The sequence below is a fragment of the Danio rerio genome, chromosome 1 (assembly GCF_049306965.1).
Source record: "Danio rerio strain Tuebingen ecotype United States chromosome 1, GRCz12tu, whole genome shotgun sequence".
Taxonomy (NCBI): Eukaryota; Metazoa; Chordata; class Actinopteri; order Cypriniformes; family Danionidae; genus Danio; species Danio rerio.
In genome coordinates, this window is record NC_133176.1 from 48,739,497 (window position 1) to 48,766,817 (window position 27,321).

Genomic DNA, 27,321 nt, shown 5'->3' on the forward strand with positions numbered 1-27,321 from the left:
AAAAAACTTGAGAGAAACCAGGTGAAATTTTAATCAAAGTTTAGTATTTATCAGTGTATTATTGTACAAGATTTCAAGAGTTCACACTTAGATATTGCTTGATGCTATTAGCAGGTTTGGCATGCTGTCGTGGGAGAGAACCCTGAGCTAGGAGATAATTGAGCCCAGGGCTCCCGCCTGGTCAATAGAGCATGTAAGGGGAGTGCGAGATCAGGTGGTTCTCAAGAGGTCCCAGTGGTAAAGGAGGAAAGGGGAGAAGGGGTGGATGGGGGGTTTCTTCGGAAAACGAAGATAAGGGAGTCATTTTTGCTAGGCTACTAATAGTGAGTTTGGATTAATCTGATTGGCTAACTAATGATTGTAGATGAGAGACCAGCTGCAGTCAATCATATCACGTGCTCCTCTTGAAATTAGTCTGTGAAACTTCACTTAAATTTAAGATTTCTCATTTAAGGTTTTCTCTGTTTTTTTGTTCTGTTTTTGAAAAGCGAGTACAATTCTTTAAATAAAACCATAAACAATGCTTACTTCACAAGAAGTAAGAACCTGTGTTTGTTTTTTTAAGTACTTTCCAGACCTTAAATCCATGTCTAAAATTCAAGTACTTTCAAGAAGCCTGAGATCGCTGTTATATGCAGTGATTAATAATTTATTGCTTGCTATATGATTGAAAAAATAAAACAACCAAAAATTCACAGCGCCTTCAAAATAGTCCAGTAGCGTAGCTCAAAAAAAATCCCAAAAAGAATGAAATAACCGAAGAAAACGTTAAGCATTGACAGAAGTTTGTCAATGTTTGGGACTGACAATGATCAACACTTAACCAAAACGTTTACATTTTTTTGGGGGGGGGGGGGGGCTTTTTTTTAAGTAAACTGTTTGTCAACTAAACTGTACTTCTACTGGCACAGTTTCAATTTACTAGAACTTCTATGTTAAGCAGCTTTGACACAATTTACAATGTAAAAGCGCTACAGAAATAAAGATGATTTGAATTCAACTTAATTTCACTTTTGTTATTTGAGAGTATGCACATTTTTTCTTCAGTCAATTAATTCTTTTGTCATACGATTGGCAACAATTCTTTGAACCAAAACTGATGACAATGCAAAAAAAAAAAAAAAAAAGCCTCAAATAGTTAAGACAAGATCATTTCCATACATATAGACCAGAAATCCATTGAAAGTCTTGCGATTGAAAGTTTGTTGAAGCAGATAATGATTGCCATCAGGGTCAAATAGTGGAGGAACTCCCATTATCAACACACGATCTCAGCCAAAAAAAAATCCTCTTGATGTCAAAGTCATGACAAACGCTTATGGTCTAAGCATATACAATATTTATCATGTTTAGAAATTAAAATGATCAAAATGCCCCACAAAATCAAGATAAGGTGCAAGAAATGGTCCTGCACAATTATATCACAGCACTATCCCAGCAGGCACAGGACGTCAACACAATGTTAGATTGACGTTGCGTCCTAACATCATGGGAACATGCATTTTGTTTGGAAATGAAAATCGGGTTGACGTCAAAACTGAATGTCAAGCTGACGTCAATGTCCAACGTTCAACCTAAAATCAACCAAATATCAACATCTAATGATGTTACAGCTTGGAGTTGACGTCTATCAGAAGTTGGATTTTAGTTTGCCATACCTGACGAATAAATGTCAGTATTTGACATAAACATGACGTTGGTTTAAGATGTTGGCTTGAAGTTGGATTTTGGTCACTTATCAACACAACCTAAAATCAACCAAATATCAACATTATTTGATGTCATTATTGGATGTCAAAATATTGTTGTCCTTAGACGCTAACTAGACATTGAATTTTGGTTACCTGACATCACAAGTTAAATCAAACCTAACATTAATGTCTTATGAGATTGTGTGCCTGCTGGGATGGATGTTAAAGGAATATGAGAAAGTCACATGTGAAAATGAATTAACAATGTCAATTGGCACCAGCACATTTCAATCTGTTTTGCATCAGAATTTTAATGTTTTTTTTTCTTTCAGCACTTTTTTCATGAGTGCATGTGCTCTTGCTGACTAAATTCTGCTCATGAATAGTCTTATCATAAACAACAAAGTGCAGATATGATGCAAGTAAGAGATTTATGTTGCGGTTTCAGCAATCCTAGGAATAAGTTTGAAAAACAGGCGCTAGACTAAAACCATAGATTTTGTGTCAGATTAGGATGTGCCTTGTCTGGAAATATTTTACATACAACACTGATAATCATTATCAAACAACAAGAGTAATATTTGTTAAGTAATGAAAGTGAAAAGAATGTTTTAGTCATAATATTGCAGCAGTGCCATTGTAATCAATTCATTTTTAAGATGTATATTTATAATTACATACAATTTTGAAAAGTTCATTCATTCATTTTCCTTTGGCTTAGTCACCACAACAGAATGAACCACCAACTTATCCAGCATATGTTTTACACAGCGGATGCCCTTCCAGCTGCAACCCAGTGCTGGGAAACATCCATATATACTTATCCACACTCATATACTATGGTCAATTCGGTTTCTTAAATTTACCTAGATAATGTCTTTGGACTGCGGGAAACTAAAGCACCCGGAGGAAACCCACACTAACATGGGGAGAACATGCAGACTCAACTGCCAATTGACCCAGCCGGGACTTGAACCAGAGACCTTCTTGCTGTCATGCAACAGTGCTAATCACTGAGCCACGGTGTCGCCCTTTTAAAAAGTTTGTTGCTACTAAATATAGTTTATAGTATTATGACTATTTGAAGCATTTAGTATAACAATACAACACAGATACAATAAATATATACTTTATGTTTAAAATTCTGCTGCTAAACACTGGTACACTGCAAAAAAAGGCTTCTCTATACAGATTTTCTTGTCTTGTTTCTAGTTCAAATATCTAAAAATCTTAAATCAAGAAGAAATTTCTAATAAGGAAACCATATTGTCTTATTTTAAGAAATAAAATGCAAAAAGAAATTGAGCTTCTCTTTAAAACAAGCAAAATAATCTGCAAATGGGGCAAGCTAAATAATCTTGTTTATCCTTTTGACATAAGATTTTTTTTTCTTAAAACAAGACAATAATTTGACAGTGTTTTGCTTGTCTACAAAACACTTCTAGATTTAGGATTTTTAGATATTTGGACTAGAAACAAGACAAAAAAATGTAAGAAAAGTGTTATTTGTGACTAAATTGTAACAGTATAAATACAGCTGAACACAAAATGAATAACCCTCCTGCAAAAATGAATTCCTTTTCAAATATTTCTTTCTGAAGAAAGTCTAATTTAGTTTGGCTGGAATAAAAAAAAAAAAAAACTTTAAAGATTTATTTTTAACTGTTATGGTCAATATTATTAGTCCGCTCAAGTAATTGTTTTTTCCAGTTGACTACAGAACAAAGCACTGTTGTCCAATAATGAACTGCCTAATTAATCCAACTTGCTAGTTAACCTAATAACCCAGTTAAGCCTTTAAATCACACTTTAAGCTAAGTACTAGTGTGTACTGACATCATGATGGAGACAAGTAATTTAAAAAAAATGAATTATTAAAACTAATAAGTTTAAACTTGGCAAAATATATAAACTAAATGTTTCATTTAGAATCATTTTGTCTTCAACTGTACGGTATATACTGTACACTCAGTGGGCACTTTATTAGGTACAACTTATTAGTACCGTGTTGGACCCCCTTTTGCCTTCAGGACTGCCTTAAGCCTTCGTGGCATAGATTCGACAAGGTACTGGAAATATTTCTTAGAGATTTTGGTCCATATTGACATGATAGCATCACACAGTTGTTGCCGATTTGTCGGCTGCACATCCATGATGCGAATCTCCCGTTCCACCACATCCCAAAAGTGCTCTATAGAATTGAGTTCTGGTGACTAGGGAGGCCATTTGAGTACAGTGAACTCATTGTCATGTTCAAGAAACCAGTCTGAGGTGATTTGCGCTCTATGACATGACGCGTTATCCTGCTGGAAGTAGCCATCAGAAGATTGGTATACTGTGGTCATAAAGGGATAGACATGGTCAGCAACAATACTCAGGTAGGCTGTAGTGTTGACACAATGCTCAATTGGTACTAATTGGCCTAAAGTTTGCCAAGAAAATATCCCCCACACCATTACACCACCACCACCAGCCTGAACTATTGATTGAGAACTAAGCAGGATGGAGTTACTGTTGTTTTTCTAACATCTCAAATCAGTCTGGCCATTCTCCTCTGATCTCTGGCATCAACAAGGCATTTGCGTCCAAAGAACTGACGATCACTGGATATTTTTTCTTTTTCGGATCATTCTCTTTAAACACTAGAGATGGTTGTGCTTGAAAATTCCAGTAGATCAGCAGCTTCTGAAATACTCAGACCAGCCCATCTGACACCAACAACCATGCCACATTCAAAGTCAAGTTTGTTCCCCATTCTGGTGCTCGGTTTGAACCGCAGCAGCTCGTCCTGACCATGTCTACATGCTTAAAAGCATTGAGTTACTGTCATGTAATAGGCTGATTATAAATTTCCAATAACAAGCAGATGGACAGGTGTACCTAATAAAGTGGCCGGTGAGTGTACATGCTTTTTTAAAACACGTTCAAACTCTTCTTGCCTCCAGGTCATTACAAAGACACACCGACAAATCTAAAAAAAAAAAGTTTCATTTTTGTTCCTCTCACCAGAGTCTGGATAAAGGGAGCAGGGATCAGTGATGCTGAAAGAAAGAGGGTGCAGGAATATGAAGCGAGCCCAGCAGCAGCGCCAGATCTAACATCTGCTGCATCAAAGCATGTGAACGCCACACATTTTGCTCCCTTAACGTCTTAATGACCACTTCACTCCTCAAATAAACTTCACATCTCAGGCAGTCTAAATGTCAGAGCGAAATATCAGAACAATAATGATGACAAATGATTTGCATCCATTTAAAAAAAAAGCATGCCAGTGAACTCTCTGCATCTAATATGCATACACAGATGTGCGTGTTTGGTGTGTGTGTGTGCGTGTGTGTGTGTGCAAGCTGTTTAATAAGCAAAAACATTGTAAAGCTTTGCACACATGTATGAACGTGCACATGAACATTGATGAAGGACTGTACATGCATGTAAATGATTGTTCTGCGTGTGTGTGTGTATTCATGTGTGAAGTCGGTCGTGGGCGTTTGCCATGTTAGTCATGCCGCATGGCCAAATCTCACAGTCTCTCTCTCTCTTTCAGGTCTCCATGCTCTACTCAACATCAAAGCCACTCCCATGGGGTCTGAGATGGACTGATCCGTTACCTTGATTCGGCTTTAATGAGGTAACAACACTGACGGGGCTGCAGGGGAGGGGGCTTGAGCTGTTCAATCTAACGCTGTACTTTACCGTTTTACATATGAGTGTTTTTAGAGTCTTGTTTTGGAGGATTTTACTAAATGTTTAATGTGCGCCGGTAATGCGTGCCGCTGCCCTTTTCGTTTTCCGAATTCTTTTCATTTACGTGCTTCTGATGTTAATGCACTGTCTTAATTTCTCCTCTTTCCTTTCGGAGTTGATCCCATCAGGAGAAGGTGGGTCTTCAATTATGGGGTCAGTGCGACTTTTGAAAAGAGATTAATACTTCTGTTAGGCAAGGACGCATTAAATTGATAGGAAGTGACAAGACTTGTAAAATGATTTGTAATTCAAATAAATGCTGTTTATTCAGTCCTAAAATAAAGCAAACAGGGAGGCATGATGGCTCAGTGGTTAGCACTATCGCCTCACAGCAAGAAGGCCGCTGGTTCCAGTCCCGACTGGGACCTTGTGGAGTTTGCATGTTCTCCTCATGTTCGTGTGGGTTTCCACCGGGTGCTCCGGTTTCCCTCATTCCCAAGACATGTGGTGGTAAACTGGGTAAACTAAATTGTCTGTATGAGTGTGTGTAAATGTGAGAGTGTACAGTATAAGTGTGTCCCAGTACTGGGTGCAGCTAAAAGGGCATCCGCTGCATGAAACATATGCTGGAATAGTTGTCGGTTCATTCCGCTGTAGGAAAATAATTCTGCCAAAGGAAAATAAATAAATGTTAAGCAGCAGAACTGTTGTCAGCAATGATAACAAGAAATGTTAAGATGTTTGCTGAGGAGCAAAACATCATGCTAAAATGATTTCCGTTGAATCATGTGACACAAAGTTGGAGTAATTTTAGCTGAAAAAAATAATAATTTCAGACACACACTTGTACAGCTATCTTTATGAGGATTTTGCATAGGCGTAATGAGTTTTATACTGTACAGACTGTACTATAGATCATATCCCCCACCCTTAAACCTAACACTCACAGAAAACAATCCGCATTTTACATTTATAAAACACTTCACTGTGTGATTTATGGGTTGTTTTTCTCATGAGGACCAAAATATTTCCCCACAAGGTTAAAAATGAATGATATTGCTATATTTGTGGGTCCCGACAATGTAAGTAATACAACAACATACACACATACACACACACACACACCATTTGGATGTTGAAGTTTACAATACTGCTAGAAAAGTGTTTATATATTTTTAAAAAGGACCTACAAACTAAATAAAGTTTATATACGGGGGCTCACTGTGCTCGCCTCACAGCAAGAAGGTTGCTGGTTTGATTCACGGCTGGGCCAGTTACGCCCCATTCACACGGGGCGTCAGCGTCAACGCTTCCCATTCACTTTGAATGGGTGACGTCAGGCGTTGCCGAACTGCATTGTGGATCCGTCGGCGTCGCTTCAGAGGTGTTGCTCGCTGCAGAAGTTGGGACCAGCTCAACTTTTCAAGCGCCGACGGAAGCGTCAGCCAATCAGATCGCTGTATGCAAATACACCAGCTAGACAGTGGCCTATTTCTGACTGAATTTCATTGGCTGACGCTTCTATGACGATCGTTTCAGCCCCAACTTCAGACACGCCTTCCGTCAAGCATTGATGCTGAAGCCCGGTGTGAATGGGGCGTTAGCATTTCTGTGTGAATGTTCTTCCCGTGTTCTTGTGGGTTTCCTACGGGTGCTCTGGTTTCCCCCACAGTCCAACAAATGCGCTATAGGTGAATTGGATGAACTAAATTGGTCATAGTGTATGAGTGTGAATAAGTGTGTATGGATGTTTCCCAGTACTGGGTTGCAGCTGGAAGGGCATGCGCTGCATAAACCTTAAGCTGGAATAGTTACCGGTTCATTTCGCTGTGGCGACCCCTGATAAATAAGGGACTACGCCGAAGGAAAATTAATGAAGTTTATATAATGTATAAATGTAAGTGTGTAAAGTGCAAGTGTGTTTAGAGCTTTTTAGAACTTCAAGCCCACATGGAGATGCCACAAAACTCAAAACCAGCCATGCCAGAATGACTCAATATACCTACTAGAGTTCACCTATGCTTTGAGAAATACTAAACACACTGGCATAAACTAAATAAAAAAACATTTGAATGCTTGTAGAAACAATGTGAGCTGAAATGTGCTTGTGCAAATTTACAATGCGTAATCACAACAGGAGGATTAACAAAAAAAGATATTTTTTTAAATCATATAATTAAATAAAATAAAAACTACTACTTAACTACTATTAATACTACACTGTAAAAAAATACTGTAAAATTTACAGTAACTTAAAGGCAATTTTAGTAGCCAGAAAGACAAAATTTACGAGCACACTGTAAATGAATACTCACAATTTACTGTGTATTTTACAGTAACTTGCTGCCAACTATAGTTGCCAGTAAGACAAAATGTACAAACACAGTGCAAATTAATGTTTACAACTTATTGCCAATTTGAGTTGCCAATAAGACTGTAAATTTACAAGTACACTGTAAATTAATACTTACAATTTACTGTAAATACTTTAAATTTACTGTAAAATTTATAGTAACTTACAAAATTTACAAGCGCACTAAGTTATACAATTACTATAGTTTATATATATATATATATATATATATATATATATATATATATAAAAATTTTTATTTTTTTATTTGTATATTTATTTACATTGTGCGTGTAGATTTTGCACTTTATTTATAAACTAATTTCGAGAGCATCACATGCTTCTGATCAACACAGCTGGCACCTCATTAGCTCTGTAATCTGCCCTATTAGATGATTACGGACGCATTATAAATAACCAGAGCTTTTCACTCCAGTTATCTTCGTCTTAAAGCCCCCTCCGACCCCTACTTCCCACCCTTTTTCCGATAGGGTGACATGGCAGCCCAGTGGCTAGCACTGTTGCCTCACAGCAAGAACGCCGCAAGTCCAAACTCCTATCGGGCCAGTTGGCGTTTCTGTTCAGAATTTGCATGTTATCCCCGTGTTCGTGTGTGTTTCCCCCGGGTTCCCATGCTTCCTCCCACCATCCAAAAACATACACCATAGCCAATCGACTTACCCAAATTATCATCTAATTTCCCTTAGACCACTCCTCACACGGCGACAAGCAGGGAAGTTCTCAAGACATACCTGAGCTTAAACTCCCCTCTCGCCCCTTTAACGGGGGGAGCCCTGGGCTCGAGGATTCATATCATCAGCTAAGTGTGAACTACAGGAAAGTTTTTATACTGTAGTCATCAAAATAAATCCTAAATTAACCAATTGATGAAAAAATCCCAACGATGAAGACAACAGCAGTCACAGTGATTGTTCACACAAATGTGTTCATTCTCCACTTGTAAATTGGTATGTTTTGTTCCTACAATGGATCTTGAGGACTGCTTTCCTCAACATTCATCAGAATATCTTCCTTTGGGTTTAACAGAAAAAAGAATTTTATAAAAGTTCAGATTCACTTGAGTGTGAATAAATCCCTTTTTTACGGGACCTATCACTTCAACAAACCTCAGATACACCATCACTGAAGCAAAAACACACACATGGCCTCCCTTCTTCAACTGTACATTTAGCACACACACACATACACACACACACACACACACACACACACACACACACACACACACATGCATATGATATATAGGCTAGCATGTGTCAGATTTGTTTAGCGGATCATTCCTCTCTAATCCGTGGTTCTACACTTCTGCTCCTCACCCCCTCCCTGTCATCAATCTCCCTCGCTCCGCTCCTCCTCTTCATCCTGCTCTATTCATCTCCAAATGAGCGAGCGCAGACACACGCGCTCCACACGCAAGTGAATTAGCAGGCTGCTATTCCTCGATGGCCTGTTCAGCACAATAGAGTGGCCAACCTAGTCATCCAGGATTCTCACTGCAGCCCTACTCGAGCAGCAGGGAACTAATCCAGACTCGCCTCGCACTACTTTACCTCCCTTCCTCGCCAATAATAGAGACTAGTGTCCTGCAGTGGTAGTTTATAAGCAAAGTGTCTTTAATATTCCAACGAGTGGCAGTGACATAAAATGAGTTCCCCACTAACTCTTGACTGCTGGGAGGGGATAACAGATGAGCTCCTGCCATCCAACGAAAGCGCACCAGAAACAGCATGTCATCCACAGAGGAAGAGGAGAGATTTGGGGCGAAGCCTCAGATGCGTTTAGGAGAGCGTGCATATAAATGCAAGTGATTCATCTGTCGATCTGCCACGATGGATCAAGTATCCAAATGATTGGAAATAAGCTGCCAAAGTGACAGTCGTGTGTGTTTAAAATAGACCCTCGGTAAAGGATATGATGTAAAAAAAGATTTAGCAAAATTGGAAATAAGGTAAAGATGTATAGATTGAAGCATTGGGGCCCGGTGGGTAGCACAATGGCCTCATGGTGTAACCCTGGGGAGTGACACTAACAACAGAAGTTTGGATCCACATGCAGGTTTATTCGTCGTCAGGCAGGCAATGGTCAACACAGGTGCAAACAGATGTATAAAGGCAAATCCAGAATCGCAGTCAGTAGACAGGCGATAGGTCTAAAGGCAGGCGGCAGGCAGGGAGAATATGAATACAAGGCTTGGTCTAAACACGGGTAAACAAGACAAGGAAAAACGTGTTGTAGTGTCATCAAAGGATAAACAAGACTCAGCAAACTGAATGGGTGAGTGTGTGGCTTAAGTACTGAGTGCATTCAGTCTCTGACAATCCTCAGGTGGTGCGAGTAATCAGTCTAGATGAGGAAGCATGTGTGAGTGTGGCCGGAGTGCATGTATGAATATGTAGTCCATCAAAGGCGGAAGTGTAGTCCATGGTTATGGTGAGTGAGAACCAGTGATCTAATGGAATACGATCGCTGGTAATCGTGACACATGGCAAGAAGGTCGCTGGTTCGAGCCTCAGCTGGGTCAGTTGGCATTTCTGTGTGGAGTTTGCATGTTCTCCCAGTGTTCACACAGGTTTTCTCCAGGTGCTCCGGTTTCCCCCACAAGTCCAAAAACATGTGGTATAGGTGATTAATAAAGTGAATAAGCCCAAAAGTAATTCTAAAAAGTAAGAATTCTTCTTACCAAAGCAATTTTTAAAACGCTGTAGCTATGGATTCACCTGATTAATGATTGGATGTGATTCACAATACTAGTTTAGTTTAGTTTAGTTTAACAGCTTTATTACTGTTATTTATTATGTAGTAGGATAGAGACAGCAGTTAAAGATGATTATGAAGATGAATAATTAATATTACTTGTATAAGTAATTTGTATAAGTATCACTGTGAAATAATTTAAGAAGAGATAATCTTGAACATTTTTAAATATTCAATAATAATATGCAAATTATTAAAATATGGATAAACTAGTTTGAAAAAGAGAGGGTAAAACTAATCTAATAACTGCTTCTGTAACAGAACAGCTTTATCTTAAAGTCTGAAAAACATCTTCATACGTTCGCTATGAAAAAACTGATGCACTGCGTCATCTCTATAGCACTCGTCAGAGCAAGCGGAGCTGCAGTTCATCATTCGGTCCGCGTAGTTTGGCTTTTTAATAGTTTTTTTGCGTATATACGTCTGTGACACTGTGCTGACGGTTTATGCGCATCATATTCGTTGTTCTGTTGTTATACGTAAACATCGTTCTGTTCTGTTAGTCGTAAACATCTTTTTGCAGTATTTGCACACAGTTTGTGTTTTGTCTGACGCAATTCACCACTGTCATTTTACTCTGCTGCCCCACCACTTGCTCGCCACCGGGACCAGGAGTGGCCAAGTTGGAGCACTCACTCTGGTTCCCCGGGCTCTGCGCTTGGTTGGAAAAAATTCTAGATCAAACCAAAACAAACTATTACAATTAAATTGAGATTGGCAAGCAATATACATTTTATTCATTTAAATGTATTATCTTTCTATTTCTAAAGATGTTTTATCATATCAATGTACAATATTTTGCACCAAAATATATTGCGATAAACTATGTTATTGTCATTTAAAAAAAAAAATTGCCCCTCATTAAATAATACAAGAATGACAATATATCATCACAATGCAAATACACTTTTCCGAAGTATATATACTCTTCCACATAATATTTTGTTCTTAAGATTATTTAATTTAATCATAGTCAGTTGAACAGTTTAATATTTAGGCATTGTAATCAGAAAGTGAAAATGCATATCCCAAATAAACAATAATAAATATAAACAGATATTTATTTTCAAAATGCAGTGTACTCATTTGAGCTGAGCAAAAATTAGCTGTTTATATTTGATCAAATATACAAATAAAAAATAAGATTGATAAAATATTTTTAGAAGAAAATGGCAAGTAACACACAGAATATAATGTTGAATTTCAATGTAGAAAAACTAAAATATTTATAAACAACTGAATATTAAACAGGGTGGCATGATAGCTCAGTGGTTGCAGCTAGAGGGGCATCCACTTTGTAAAACCTATGCTGGAATAGTTGGCGGTTCATTCCGCTGTGGCAACCTCTAAAATAGAGACTAACACAAAGGAAAATAAATATATATATGATTTTTCGATTAACTGACTTAATTTTACCCTTACGTAACCCTAAATACAGATTTGGCTTCTTGCCTTTTTGGTTTGGAATTTTGTTTTATGTGTATGTATTCATGTGTGTATGTATACATGTATACAAATTAATTTATTTTATTTTTATTTTATTTGTTTTAGTATGTAATTGTCATTACTCTTCAGTTTTTCCTTTTTATTGACACTATTGTTGTTACTGCTGGCACTATTATTAATACTATTATTTAACAACCTGTATATTGGTTATTACATGATTGTCTTTGCACTTTGCTAGATGCTGATTGTCTGCGGCATGTTTTTCTCTGTTTGAAAAATACAAAACAAAGGAAAAATTTGATGGAATGAATGAATTTTCGATTTGCTAAAAAGAACCAACTCATAAGAGTCATTCACAAAAAAGCCCATTAATGCTGGGTTCACATAACCCTATTAAGTATTCGCTCAAGTAGATCACAGTCAATGCAAACATGCAAATATAGCCACATATCCACCGAAAAGGTGTAAATGATGCTGAATGTGCAACACATTTGTGGTGAAAATGATCTCTTCTGTGCAAGTTCAAACAGTTCAACTTAAGTGGAAATTTAATTCATTTAATTAAATTTCATTCACAATCACGACAGATTTGCGTTACAACTGATAAATACCATCTTTCTGACATGACGGATCATTAGGTTTACACCTGATGTCTTTACACAGCCCTACACATTCTGAGGAATGTTCTGCCTTATAATAAAACGGCTTTTTAAAGTTTGTATCAGCTGTAATATCTTGGACAGTCATGTTCCTATATTCAGTCCTGATTGAAAACTCAACCAGAGAGCACCTTCACAATAGAAAGAGGCCCTTCCAGCAAGTAGTGCTCCAAAATCTATTTCTTTGCACAGGCTCAGAGATAGGTTTGAATAATAAAAATTAGATGAGAAGGAGAACAGACAGGGAGAGAGAAAGTAGAAAGAGTGAAATGAAAAGGAGGAGAGAAAAGGAGGCAAGATGAAATGAGTCCAGAATTCTTAATTTGACTTCACTGTAACTTTTGGGTAAAGTTGATGTACCATTTCTTCCATCACTATAAATACAGCTTCTGTCCTCTACAACTGTGTTGACAAGATAGTTTAGATTGGAGCCTTCAGAAAAGCAGTGGCATTAACACAGCCAAATGGAGCTGGTGCTGAGAGAGAGTCACTCTCCAGAAGGTCACTCGCAGCATTAACAGCCTCTTCTGCTGCTGCCTTGTTAAGTCTGCTAGCAATCACAGAGCTGTCCGACTTCAAAACTACAGAGGAAAAGAGAGTGCAACCTTGATCGCAGAAGATAAAACATTCATCCAAATTAAAGCGAACAGATACGCTTAAGATAAAAGACAAAAAAAAAACAAAGTCGTAGTATAAAAAAACGTTCAGTAAAATTCAGTGTGAACTATTATTATTATTATTATTATTATGATACTGTAGATAGATGGATGGATGGATTGACAAAATGAATGATAAAGTGAATGAATAAACCATGGACAGATGGATGGATGGGTGGATTGATAATGGATGATAGATGCCAGATAGAATGACAGATTGATGATGAATGAACAATACATGGATGGATGGATGGATAGATGGATAAAAGACAGAATAAATTATAAATAAACAAGTGAATGTACAATAGATAGGATGGATAGATGATAAATGGATGGATGGATAAACAGAACAATGGATGGACAGAACAATAGAAGGATGGATGGATGGATGGATGGATGGATGGATGGATGGCTGGATGGATGGACAGAAAAATGGATAGATGAACAGATGGATGGATAGATGGATGGATAGACAGAACAATGGATGGATAGTTGGATGGATGGGTGGATGGATGGATGGATGGATGGATGGATGGATGGATGGATGGATGGATGGATGGATGGATGCATGGATCGACCGAATGATGGATGAATGGATAGATGGATGGATAGACAGAACAATGGATGGATGGTTGGATGGTTGGATGGACGGATAAAATGACAGAATGATGAATGAACAATAGATGGATGGATAAAAAAACAAAATAAAATTATAGAATAAATGAACAAATGAATGTACAGTAGTATGGATAGATGGATAGATGGATGGATGGATGGATGGATGGATGGACCAATTATTGGACAAGTGAATGAATAATAGACAAATGGATAAATGGACAAATGCATGGATGGACTGAGGGATGGATGGATGGATGGACCAATTCTTGGACAAATAAAAGAACATTGGGCAGATGGATGAATGGATGGATGGATGGATGATAAAATGACAAAATAAACATCAAGGAACAATACATGAATGGGTGGATTGTTAAAATGATACAATGAATGACAGAATAAACAAATAAATGAACAAATGAATGAACAATGGACAGAAGGATGGATGGATAGAAGAACTGATAGATAAATTGATGGAATGATCAATACATGGATGGATGGATATGGAAGGATAAAATGACAGAAAAAATTATAGAACGAACAAGTGAATGTACAACAGAATGGATGGATCGACAGATCGACAGAGGAATGGAAGAATGAACAAAATAATAAAGTATACATGAATGAACAATAAATAGATAAAAAATTAAAACAACAGAACAAATTATAGAATGAATGAGTGAATGTAAAATAGACATTAAAGATGAACAGACAGATAAAAAATGACAATAAATGACAAAAGGAACAAATGACGGACGGACGGACGGACGGACGGACGGACAGACAGACAGACAGACAGACAGACAGACAGACAGACAGACAGATAGATAGATAGATAGATAGATAGATAGATAGATAGATAGATAGACGTCACTACTGTAATACAGTAACAGTGAGCACAGCTTGAGCTGTACACTGTAGAAATGGATGTGATGACTCATAAGTCACGCAAGGGGTTTGAGCGAAAGAAGGGAAGAGCGAAGATAGAGATAGAGAGAAAGAGAAGGAGAAATGAGACTCAGAGGAAGAGAGAGAAACGACAATAAAAAGAGTCTTGCTCATAACAACCCAAGCCATCAAAGGATTAGATTAGCATTGGTGGGCAGTCACAATTCACCTCTTTCAATCTTCTGCTTTTGTTGCAAGTCTTTCACATAATAACACTGCTGTTTTAATGGAGTTATGAATTATAGTGCATCTCTACAATCAACTCAGCTTCTTTTGTAATATTATTGTGAGAGGATCTAGATCCAACAGATGCTTTGTGCCAGGTTTTGATCTGCTAAAAAAAACAAACGCTTCTCTCTAAATAACACACACATCAGGTTTATCTACTGAAAACACAATCACTAAAATACACTTACAGTTCACTGAAAAGCACATGCAGTCTACCGAGCGGCACTATTCCCACAGTTTCTGTATCTTATTTTTTTATTTAAAACACCCTTTTTCCCCAGGCAATGTGCACTATAAACAATCAATATCCACTGTATGTCCAGCTGTTGCTTTAGCACATCAATGCTCATGCTGCTACCGTAAAATACAAATAAACCCCATCCTGCATTCAGGTATTTGTGTTGCTTTAAGTTTCTATTTGTTCTTGCATTCTTACCAACACTATTTGCCAGTTATTCCTTTTATAGGTCTCATGAAATTAAGATTTTTTTAATTAAGTATTATTATTATTTTTATTAAGTACGTTAGTATTAATATTAATAGTTTTTAAGATATCTTTGAGCTTTCCTAAAAGCATGATTCATTTTAAATGATGACGTTTAAGGGGAAGCACGGTGGCGCAGTGGGTAGCACGATTGCCTCACAGCAAGAAGGTTGCTGGTTCGAGCTTCGGCTGGGTCAGTTGGCATTTCTGCGTGGAGTTTGCATGTTCTCCCTGTGTTCACGTGGGTTTCCTCCGGGTGCTCCGGTTTCCCCCACAAGTGCAAAGACATGGGGTACAGGTGAATTGGGTAAGCTAAATTGCCCATACTGTGAATAGAGTGTGAATGAGTGTGTGTGGATGTATCCCAGTGATGGGTTGCAGCTGGAAGGGCATCCAGTGTGTAAAACATGTGCTGGATAAATTGGTGGTTCATTCCGCTGTGGCGACCCCAGATTAATAAAGCGACTAAGCCAAAAAGAAAATGAATAAATGAATGAATGGTGACGTTTAATAAATTTGGATTAACATAATTGTCATGACTGCTTACATTTCCTAGATGCTAGTCAACTATGGTATATAAATCACAAAATTCTGCTGTTTTGTTTACAAATAATCAAATAATCTGCATGTCTAATTGACTTCTCCAGTATAACCCTATGCAGAGACCAAAATCTAAGGATGAGAATCAAATTCCCTGGACTTAAAGTGCCAAGGATATAAAGCTTGTTCAGTAGGATGCCACACATTCTGAAATAGCCTACTAAAGTACATTACGGTACAACCAGAGGTCAGAGAAGAATGGCCAGACTGGTTCCAGCTGATAGAAAGACAACAGCAACTCAAATGACCACTCGTTACAACCGAGGTATGTAGAAGAGCATTTCTGAACACACAACACGTCCTACCTTGAGATGGATGGGCTACAGTAGCAGAAGACCACACTGGGTGCCACTCCTGTCAGCTAAGAACAGAAAACTGAGCCAACAATTGGCACAGGCTCACCCAAATTGGACAATAGAAGACTGGAAAAACATTGTCTGGTCTGATGAGTCTCGATTTCTGCTGCGACATTTGGATGGTAGGGTCCGAATTTGGCATCAACAACATGAAATCATGGATCAATCCTGTCTTGTATCAAAGGTTCAGGCTGGTGATGGTGGAGTTATGGTGTGGGGGATATTTTCTTGGCACACTTTGGGACAATTAGTACCAATTGAGCATCGTGTCAACACCACAGCTCTTTATGATCACAGTGTACCCATCCTCTGATGGCTACTTCCAGCAGGATAAACACCATGTCATAAAGCGTGAATCATCTCAGACTGGTTTCTTGAACATGACAATAAGTTCACTGTACTCAAATGGTCTCCACAGTCACCAGATTACAATCCAATAGAGCACCTTTGAGATGTGGTGGAGATTTGCATCATGCCGATAAATCTGCAGCAACTGCCTGATGTTATCATGTCAATATGGACCAAAATCCCTGAGGAATATTTCCAGTACATTATTGAATCTGTGCCACAAAGGATTAAAGCAGCTGTGAAGTCAAAAGGGGTCCAACCCGTGACTAGGAAGGTGTAAAAATGTAGTAGTTTTCGCGAAATTACCACACCACAATAAAATTATTGCTGCCTTAATTTTTTTAAGTTCAATCTAATTAATTTTACAAGTTTACAACTTACAACAGAGTTAAAATGTCAGGTTATAACATACAGCTGAAGTCAGAATTATTAGCCTCCCTGTTTATTTTTTCCCCCAATTTCTGTTTAACAAGGATAAGATTTTTTCAACACATTTTTAAAGATAATGGTTTTAATAACTCATTTCTAATTATTGATGTATTTAAAAAAGGAAAAAAATGAGCGAACAGTTTTGACTTTAACTGGATGTATACATTGAAAGCTGATTAAGCTAATAAAAAAAATGACCAAAGGTAACCAAAATGTATGTTGTCATGACTTGACAGGGCTCAACAATAGATGCCAGCGTGTGAGATGCTCAGGACAGTAGAAAGGATCGTTACTGGCCCGATCGGGCCACTGATGCCCTGTCACTAAAGTTTAATTTACCTGTGACTATTTGTCAATTGCATGCAAAAACAGTCAAAATCGAGAAACAGTTTGTATTTTTAAGCCTTCAAATGCTACCTTCTCGGTTCTTCTTATCTGATTGGATGATGTAAGCACGTTATTTTTTTCGTAACAACCAGTACAGCGAAGAGACAGCAACATGGCGGCAACATCAAGTGATGATGCTAAAGGAAAACATTTGTTTCTAACGTCTTGGAAGCAGACATTTATGAGGGTACGCCACGACTATGCCATCTTTTGTTTTGCAATAAAATACCTGCACATTTTGCTACTTTTGTTTGCAAAACACTTTGAATTTTGCTCATTACACATTTATTAACATTTTTTAAATAATTAAATTCTAGATTTACAAACATTGACACATTTCTTTTTTTAAATTTGTGGCTAAGGAATAACTATTAACTTTTTTTTTTGGTAGGGCCAGTGAAAATATTGACATAGCAAGTAAAAATCTGAACGACTGGTCCGATCGGGCCAGTAGAAAAAATCCTTAGCGTTGAACCCTGCTTGATCATACACTTTTTTTTACAGTGTACAAATCCAGCCTCTCAGTTCAAGTTATTCTGGACCATCAACATCAACATTATGCTTAATCATCAAATCTTTTTTTTTTACGATCCTCCCCCTCCCTCAACCTCTAATCAAACACACACTGAATTAATTACATGTCACATATGACGCATAATTAACACGAAACTACCTTAATTCCCATTATACGGCTCCCTCCCGTCTGCTCTCTTAAATCTAATTTCTTAAAAAGCCTGTCTTTGATTGAAACATGAGGCTATTTCCGTCCAGCAGAGATAATTCCTATTTTTCTCCCTGTGCATCTCCTCTCTCGTTTTTATTCTTTCTTCCCGTGGCCTCGAATTTGGAGGATAAAGCGTGAACACATTCAGATTCATAGGTGCGAGTGACGTCTAGACACCTCGTCTCAATGGTGCATCTGTGTTAATCAACATCGTGGAGGTAAACAGTATCGTAAGAGCACTAAAAACTTCCCTCGCATTCAGTTCTATTACAGCCCGAGTGGATACTGATAATGCACTAATGCGTGTGGCACGACGCCGCCACTTCACTCTCTGTAGCCCACATACAAGGAGAATCATTGCATAAGCTGGCGAATGTAAAGCCTTTTGATGGAGATTACACTCTGTCAAAGCGACACGGTAAATAGTGCTTTAAAAAGCCAGTCACGCATGTAAGGAACTGGGGCTGAAACAGCTTATTGGTGCAATCAATAGTGCACAGAGAGCCTCGTTCAGTGACATCACTTTACAGGTTTTTATCAAACAGTGAAAACAGTTAGGTGACGAATGATGTACTGATACCATGCCTGTAAGAATGGAGATTACTAACAAGAAGTAATTATAGGTAAATAAATCTAAAAGCATAAAAGAAAGAATTTAACTTGCAATAAAACATAAAAATTTTCTGAAATTAGAATTAAATGATAATAATGATGATAAATAATTATAATATAATAAATATTATTATTCATTTATTCATTATTATAAATAAAAGCATTACTTATTATTTATTTGTTTTTTATAAACACACATTTTTTATTATTTATTTATTAATTATTATAAACACAATAATTATTCATTTTTATGGTATAATAATCATTGTGTTTAAAATAATAAATAAATAAATAATAAATAATATTAATCAAATAATTGTATTTGTTTATTAATTATTATGAACACAATGATTATTTATTATACCATAAACAATAAATAATCATTGTGTTTGGAATAATTCATGAATGAATTGTATTATGATTATTTATTATTAATTTATTAATTATTATAAACACAGTGCTTAATTATTTTTTATGATATAATAATATCTCTAAAATCTAAAATTTGTCATTTTTATTTGGCTCATTCAGAACTCAAATGACTATGCAGGTCTATACAATGCAGTGGAATACTGCTAGTTTGGCACACAACCTTACCATATTAGTCAAACACTTTTAAGTGTATTATTACTATTAAATTTTTACATATATATATATATATATATATATATATATATATATATATATATATATATATATATATATATATATATATATATATATATATATATATATATATATATAATTAATATATATATTTTTTTCTGATAAGGAGCTGAGCCCCCCCTAAAATGAAAATCCTAAAATCACCCCTGCACCTAAGAGAGTTGATTTTAAGGCTTTTTTTTCTGTGTTTTTCTAACAGAACAAATAGTACAGTATTTCAGTGAGTGCCCGTTAGATTTCTAAATGGTCATGTCATTGGCACATGAACATTTCCTGCTTGTTATCAAACTATTGTTTACAAGAGGCAAGAGGCAATTCACTCATAACCTAATGTTAAAACATATCATAACATTATTTATCAATATGTGATTCTTTATGGATCCTCAAAAGCTATAGAAATTAAAAAATGTAAAATGTCGAGACCATTGCTTTCGTTTACATCCCTCATAATGGTCTATAAAGAGTTTAAGGGATAGTTCAACCAAAAAAGGACAGTTTACTCACACAAGTTTTTTTTAAACTTTAAAGCGCACCTATGGTGAAAAATCTACTTTTCAAGCTGTTTGGACAGAAATATGTGTAGGTAAAGTGTACAGGCGGTCATATTGGGTTGATATAAACACACAGAGTCCTTTTTTTTTCAATTTAACAACATAAAAACGGTGGACCAAATGGAGCAGTTTTCAGACTGACCGCAACGTGACATAGGAGTGCGGTCCTCCCGCCCACCGAACTGATTGACAGTTGCGTTACATGTCCTGGTAGTCACGTGTATAATCAGATCAACAAGAGAAGACGAGCGCAAAGCAACCAGGAATAAAGGGTCAGTTTAGTTCGCTAGGATTATCAATCATTATCAAATGTGATCAAGAGTGAGTTTCACAAGTTTAAAATGTTTTAAAACAGTGCATGTGTGTAATGAATTACAGCGATTTACTTCAGAATTACTTCATCAGCACAGCCGCGTGTCAGAACAATTATGAAAGAAGAAGCTTCAATCCCGGTTTTGTTGACATTAAATCAGGTTTATTTTGTATATTAGCATAACAGATATCCATACAGCAGTGGAGATTAGCCTGTATCCTGTCACATATGCGACAGCAAAACGCGCTGTCTGTATGTACGCGCATATCGTGTCCGTGCTGGTTATGTGAGTCTGTGTGTGTGTGCATGAACTTTGTAACGACATGTGTGACTCATCGTTGTAACAACACAGCAAATGCATTAAATACTCATTGGCAAAGTTCTTACTGTAGTATTTCTCACAAACGCTACAAGAGATCTGCTTCCTTTATGTCTGTTTGTTGTCTGATGCAGCCGAGGGAGGAGATTAAGACACACAGAAAGGAACATAGAAACGGTAGGCGGGGAGGGCTAGCCTTAAAAGTACAGCAAAACTGCCACCCAGTGCGAAAATGTATAAAACAGAATCTTATAAAAGGTAAAATAAAAAATCTGATGGGTGTTTTGAGCTGAAACTTTACAGACACATTCTGGAGACACAAATAATTCATAATGAATCTGAAAAACCTAGGTGCCCTTTAATAAATTTCATTCTTCTGTTGAAAACAAGATATTTTGAAGAATATTAATAAAAAGCACCCCTTGACATCCCCAAAAAAATCTTTTTTTTTTCAACATTCTGCAAAATATCTTCCTTTGTGTTTAACAGCAGAAAGAAACTCAAACTTGTTTGGAACAAGGTGATGATGAGTAAATAATAACAGAACTTTCAGCTTTGAGAGAATTATCCCTTTAATGTATAAGTGTTCTATATTTTATCTAAAAACAATACAGACACGCATGATTAAACGCAATAATTTAGGAAATAGCCAACAGATTAGAGGATTAGTTCCAGGCCTAGATGCTGGAAAATAATCTTATTCTTAAAAACTAATCTTATTCTTGTTGTGCCACCTACACTCACTAGAAATATTCAAAACAATGAACTTTAGTTAGATTTTTTCTTTGAATTGATTGTATAAATAATATATAGTATTACCCTTTATTGAGCAAGGAATCATGTATGATAAATTCATTGACATTGATTACAATAAAAGTTTAAAAGTCTTGTAAATAACCCCAAGTAACTCTCCTGTGTTTTTCTAATAGTACAGTATTTTGGTGAGTGCCCTATAGATGTCATTGGCCCATGAACATTTCCTGCTTGTTATCAAACTGTAAAAAGTAATTCTGTGGCCTTGTAGGTTTCATTAATAATTATATGGACACTTCATTTGATAAAATTAATTTCCTGATTTTAGTGCATTATTCTGCTTTGAAATTACTTAAAAATGTCTGTAATAAAATCTAATCAATTATATTGAAAGAATTTAACTATTATTTTTGACTAATTTCAAGAAGAGAAAATAATAATTAAATCCAGCGTGATTAAAATGAGATTTTTCTAATTAGTCAGGGGCACAAGGTCAGTATGTTTAGTCGAGGAAACGCTGCCCTTGCTGGATACACGAGTGATGAGCGCTCGTCATGAACTGGAGGTGGACATCTCCACAATTGACCAACCATGGATCTTTACAGCTGCTGAGGAGCTTTTGGAAAAATACTTGGAATAAGAACTGAGACTAAAGGTAGTTTCGAACATTTATTATTTTGGACTATTGTTTACGAGAGGCAAGAGGCAATTCACTCATAACATAATGTTAAAACAGCTATCATAACATTATTTATCAATATGTGAATATTTTTGGATTCTCAAAAGCTATAGAAATGAAAAATGTAAATGTCGGGACCATTGCGTTTGTTACCAACTGTTACGATTGACCGGGTGGATGGAGGCAAAAAGTGTCACAGAAGCCGCTAGTGAAAGGGAATTTATTTACTTATTCATATTTATTTTACACAAAGTGAAGACAAAAATCCAGCAAAAAAAAAAGTGAAAGTGACAAAATAACAATAAAAAACTATGCAATATTTACAATGTATAAACAGGCTTGTTCAGCTAAATCAAGGATATGACCTGAACAAAATCTGTTAGCAATACTCTGACACAACACAACCTACTCCTACACTTAGGTTTTTCTAAACTTTAATGAATTTCATTCTTCTGTTGAAAACAAGATATTTTGAAGAATACTGACAAAAAAGCAGCCCTTGACACCCAAAAAAACGAAAGTTCTTTTTTTCCCAACATTCTTCAAAATATCTTCCTTTGTGTTCAACAGAGGAAAGAAACTCAAACAAGTTTCAAACAAGTTGATGATGAGCAAATAATAACAGAACTTTCAGCTTTGAGAGAATTATCCCTTTAATGTATGAGTGTTCTATATTTTATCTAAAAACAATACAGACACGCATGATTAAACGAAATAATTTAGGAAATAACCAACAGATTAGAGGATTAGTTTCAGACCTAGATACAATATTTGAAGTTTTTTTTTATTATTATTTGTTAACACAGGCCTTCATATCAGCGTAAATATACGAACGCCACTCCAGGATGCAAACTGTTGTCTTGTTAATAACTTAGTAAGATAACGCACATGTATTACCCAAAGGCAATGGCCTAAGTTTCTATGTCAGAAACACAATGACCTCATTTTCTTTCCCCTTTTTGCTCTTTTTCAAGTTTTTCCTGCCTCGAGGCCCCTTGAAGGGAAATGAGAGCAAAGACTTTCACCCCTCCTCGCGTCTCTGATCCCTCATTCTTGCTGTTTTTCTTCCCCGAAAAAACGAGATGTGCTACCAGGCTCATTAATTGTTGAAACTTTCTCTTCCATTATCAGTCTTGGCTGCATCGTGTCTTATTCGTCTTGTCACCGGCGCTGTCAACCTGTCTCTCTGTTGTCTATTACCTTCTTTTAACCTGGACTTTATCTTCTCTTTTCTCTCTTTTACGTCTCTTTCTTCAGAAAAGTCAATAACACGCGTTCCTCCCCTCACATCTCTGCCTTATTCCAAACCCCTCATCATTTCTATCTCACCACGAACAAAACCAATTGTTCTGAAGAGACAACTAAGCGATTTCCCTGCTGCCTCTCGGAGAAGAAAGAAGGAACATCTGAAAACGCTTTTGCGAATGATGTAAACACTGCTATTTACACCAGTACAGCACTTTTATTTACACCATATATTTTTGGGTAAGTCTTAAGCCCTATTCACACGGGATTAGTATTACCTCTATTCACTAGTAATAATTGCAGAGGTTGTCTAGCAAAATGGAAATGCCAAGATGCTAAAAAATGTTATCCAATAAGATGGCTCAGTGGTTAGCACTGCCGCCTCACAACAAGAAGGGAGCTGGTTTAAGTCCCGACCGGGCCAGTTGGCAATTCTGTGTGGAGTTTGCATGTTCTCCTCATGTTCATGTGGGTTTCATCCAAGTGCTCAAATTTCCCCCACAGTCCAACGACATGCGCTATAGGTGAATTGGATGAACTAAATTGGCTGTAGTGTGGCTGGAAGGGCATTAATTAATTGGTGGTTCATTCCATTGTGGTGACCCCTGATATATCAGAAACTTAGCAGAAGAAAATTGAATGAATGAACATTACGATGAAAAATTCCAGTTTAAGCATCAAAAAAATCTTAATAGATTATAAAATGTCTGCAGTTGGACAGCATTAATGGACAAACAGATTGACCGTCCACATGGCACAACATCTGAAATATTGTTTTGGTCGTTCTAAAATCCCATAGCCAAAATCTGTCATCAAAGTGGTTCAGTATTATTACCTTCAGAACAGTCTTAAGCATCTCCAAAAGTTACCGCATGTTTGTTGTTTTGTCTTTTCTCTTTTTGCCAATAGTGTTTTCAAAAGCACCGATTGACCCAATCACCCCTTTCCTAAACCCAACCAATAGTGTTTTCAAAAGCAGTGATTGACCCGATCACCCCTTCCCATAACCCAACCAATAGTGTTTTCAAAAGCAGTGATTGACCCAATCACCCCTTCCCTAAACCCAACCAATAGTGTTTTCAAAAGCACTGATCGACCTGATCACCCCTTCTCTAAACCCAACCAATAGTGTTTTCAAAAGCACAGATAGCCATCCACATGGAGATAAGTGGTCCCCTGGTAGCGCGTAAAAGAAACAGAAGCAATCGACAGCATCATACCGTCCCTTTGTGTTTGTTTTAAAGACAAAATGCAGTAATACGTAGCTCTGACTACATAATTTGCGCTCTCTAGAATTGTATACGGAGGTATGTTTTCAAAATGAGCCTGTGTTGAGTAATTTATAATAAAATTTACACAAAAATTCTAGAAAATTTATTTTGTGGTAATTGTCCCAGGATTATATGATTTTGCTCACTCACACCACCAGGTATTTTCCAGAATCTATACATATGGGTCAATCGTTTTTGAAAACACTATTGGTTGGGGTTAGGGAAGTAACTCAGTCAGTCATTCAGTCAGTCGAAAGCAGTCTCTGGTGGATTTACGGGAGAACAGCAGGTGCGAATAGCACTCGCAAGAGAAATTTGAGGTCTGAAAAAGCAAACACAGCGGCCTCTGATGGATTCATGAAAACAAACACTGCAAAAAACATAGCTTCTGGGACATATTTGGTTATCTCCAGAATGTATATAGCCTGGTATGATTTCAGAATGAGCCTGGGTTGGATGTATAATGTAATGTATGTTCGAAAAATACAAGTCTGCTGAAAAACGAGCAGAGGGAGAAACAAAAAGAGAAAGTGTTTGATGGTACAAAAACAGTTATTGCTTTTTCATCTCCTTATAAACAGCCGCATAATTTACAGTTCCACTAAGCTGGCAAATGATCTTAGCTTCAGCACAGATCCTGTCTCTGCTTCAGTCCACTTTAGGAACATTTTTATATCATTGTTATTTTTACTTAAACATTGTGCATGTAAAACACAATCAATCCCGGGATGTGTTTGCATTCATACAGAAGGCACACCATCAAATTCCCAGAATCAAAGCACAGTTTGAAAGGAGCCTAAAATGGATGTTGTTTTGCAGATTGTCGTGTTTTCAGAGTTTGTGACGTTTGTGAGAAATGCTTACTTATTGTATGATTAAGATAAAAATCAGGATGTGGGTAATTATATTAATGATGATAATGAAGATGATGGTGTCAATTATCACAGTGAAAATGATTAAACATCGGATTTGTCATGCAGTCAGTGTGTCTGGGGCTGAAAAACATGTTTACTAGCAAGTATAACTCTCAAATTGCCTTGCTGATACAATATATCATGAACATGAGCACAAAGTTCATGTCCTAAACCGAGGGTCACTTCAGGAGTTTGATTATCATTTTACACACAGAGAAATGCACAGAAAGTAAAAGTTTGTAAAAAGTAAAAAGTAAAGTAAACAAAATTTGGGTAACACTTCAAAATAATGGTCCATTAGTTAATGTTATTTAATGTATTTACTAATGTGAACAAATTATTACGGTATTTAGTCATTTGTATTACTGTTAATGCTATAAATTAAATAACATTGGTTCAACGTTGCAACTTACAGTGCATTAACTAATGTTAACAAGAATGACTTTGAACTTTAACAATGCATAAGTTAATTGAGCATTGTGTCAAAAGGCCACAGCCTACCTGAGTATTGTTGCTGACCATGTCCATCTCTTTGTGACCACAGTGTACCCATCTTCTGATGACTACTTCCAGCTGGATAGCGCGCCATGTCATAAAGCCTGAATCATCTCAGACTGGTTTCTTGAACATGACAATGAGTTCACTGTACTCAAATGGCCTCCACAGTCACCAGAACTCAATCCAATAAAGCACCTCTGGGATGTGGTGGAATGGGAGATTCGCATCATGATGTGTAGCCAACAAATCTGCAGCAACTGTGTGATGCTATCATGTCAATATGGACCAAAATCTCTGAGGAATATTTCCAGTGCCTTGTGGAATCTTTGCCATGATGGATTAAGGCAGTTCTGAAGGCTAAAGTGGGTTCTACCCGCTGCTGGTAAGGTGTACCTAATAAAGTGGCCGGTGAGTGTTTATTTTACATTATTGCTGTTCTTTTTCTCTTTCAAGAAGATTCTTAAAAATAGTGTGACCGATTTTACAAAAAACAAAGCAGCATTGACGATAATAAGAAATGTGAAACCAGTAGACACTGAAGACTGGATTGATGATACTGAAAATCTATCCAAGAATACTATTATATAAACAGACACAGTATAATTAAGTCTTATCAACTCCATCTAAAGGCGTTTATTAAAAGTAACAAACACACTTTTATATATTGTCCTCATTTATTTAGTCGATTCTACACTTTATGAGCTCCAAATGAAGTCAGTTATAAGCAAACTTTGCTGAGATGAGACGTTTTTGCTGCACGTTCTGTCCCACTCGCTTTAATTGTAGCTCCTAAAATACCTCCGTGACGTTTATAGTTGAACATCTATAGTTTTAAAAGCCGGTTGCCCTCCGTGTCTAAATGAAGTGTAAGGTCTCAGCCCCGTTTGCTGAGAGCATCTGCAGTCGACCAAGAGGAGTCACTCCTGCTGAATTTAATGAGACTTCCTGCATCTCATAAAGAGGCAGCAGTTATGCTTCTCTTGGCTCAATAAGTAGGCTTGGCATGGCGCAAAAAGAGAATACATCGCCTTTCCTTCATTAAAAAAAAACACACACTATCTCTCTAATTCTCTCTCCCCATGGCCAATTTTCAAATATTTAATCTTTTACTCTAAAT

The 27,321-nt window shown here is 36.9% G+C and overlaps 1 protein-coding gene across 9 annotated transcripts in view; it reads right to left on the minus strand.

Moving 5' to 3' along the window:
- Window positions 1-27,321, minus strand: part of grin2bb (glutamate receptor, ionotropic, N-methyl D-aspartate 2B, genome duplicate b) — a 193,567-nt gene that overhangs the window by 84,534 nt on the left and 81,712 nt on the right. The window lies entirely within an intron of this gene.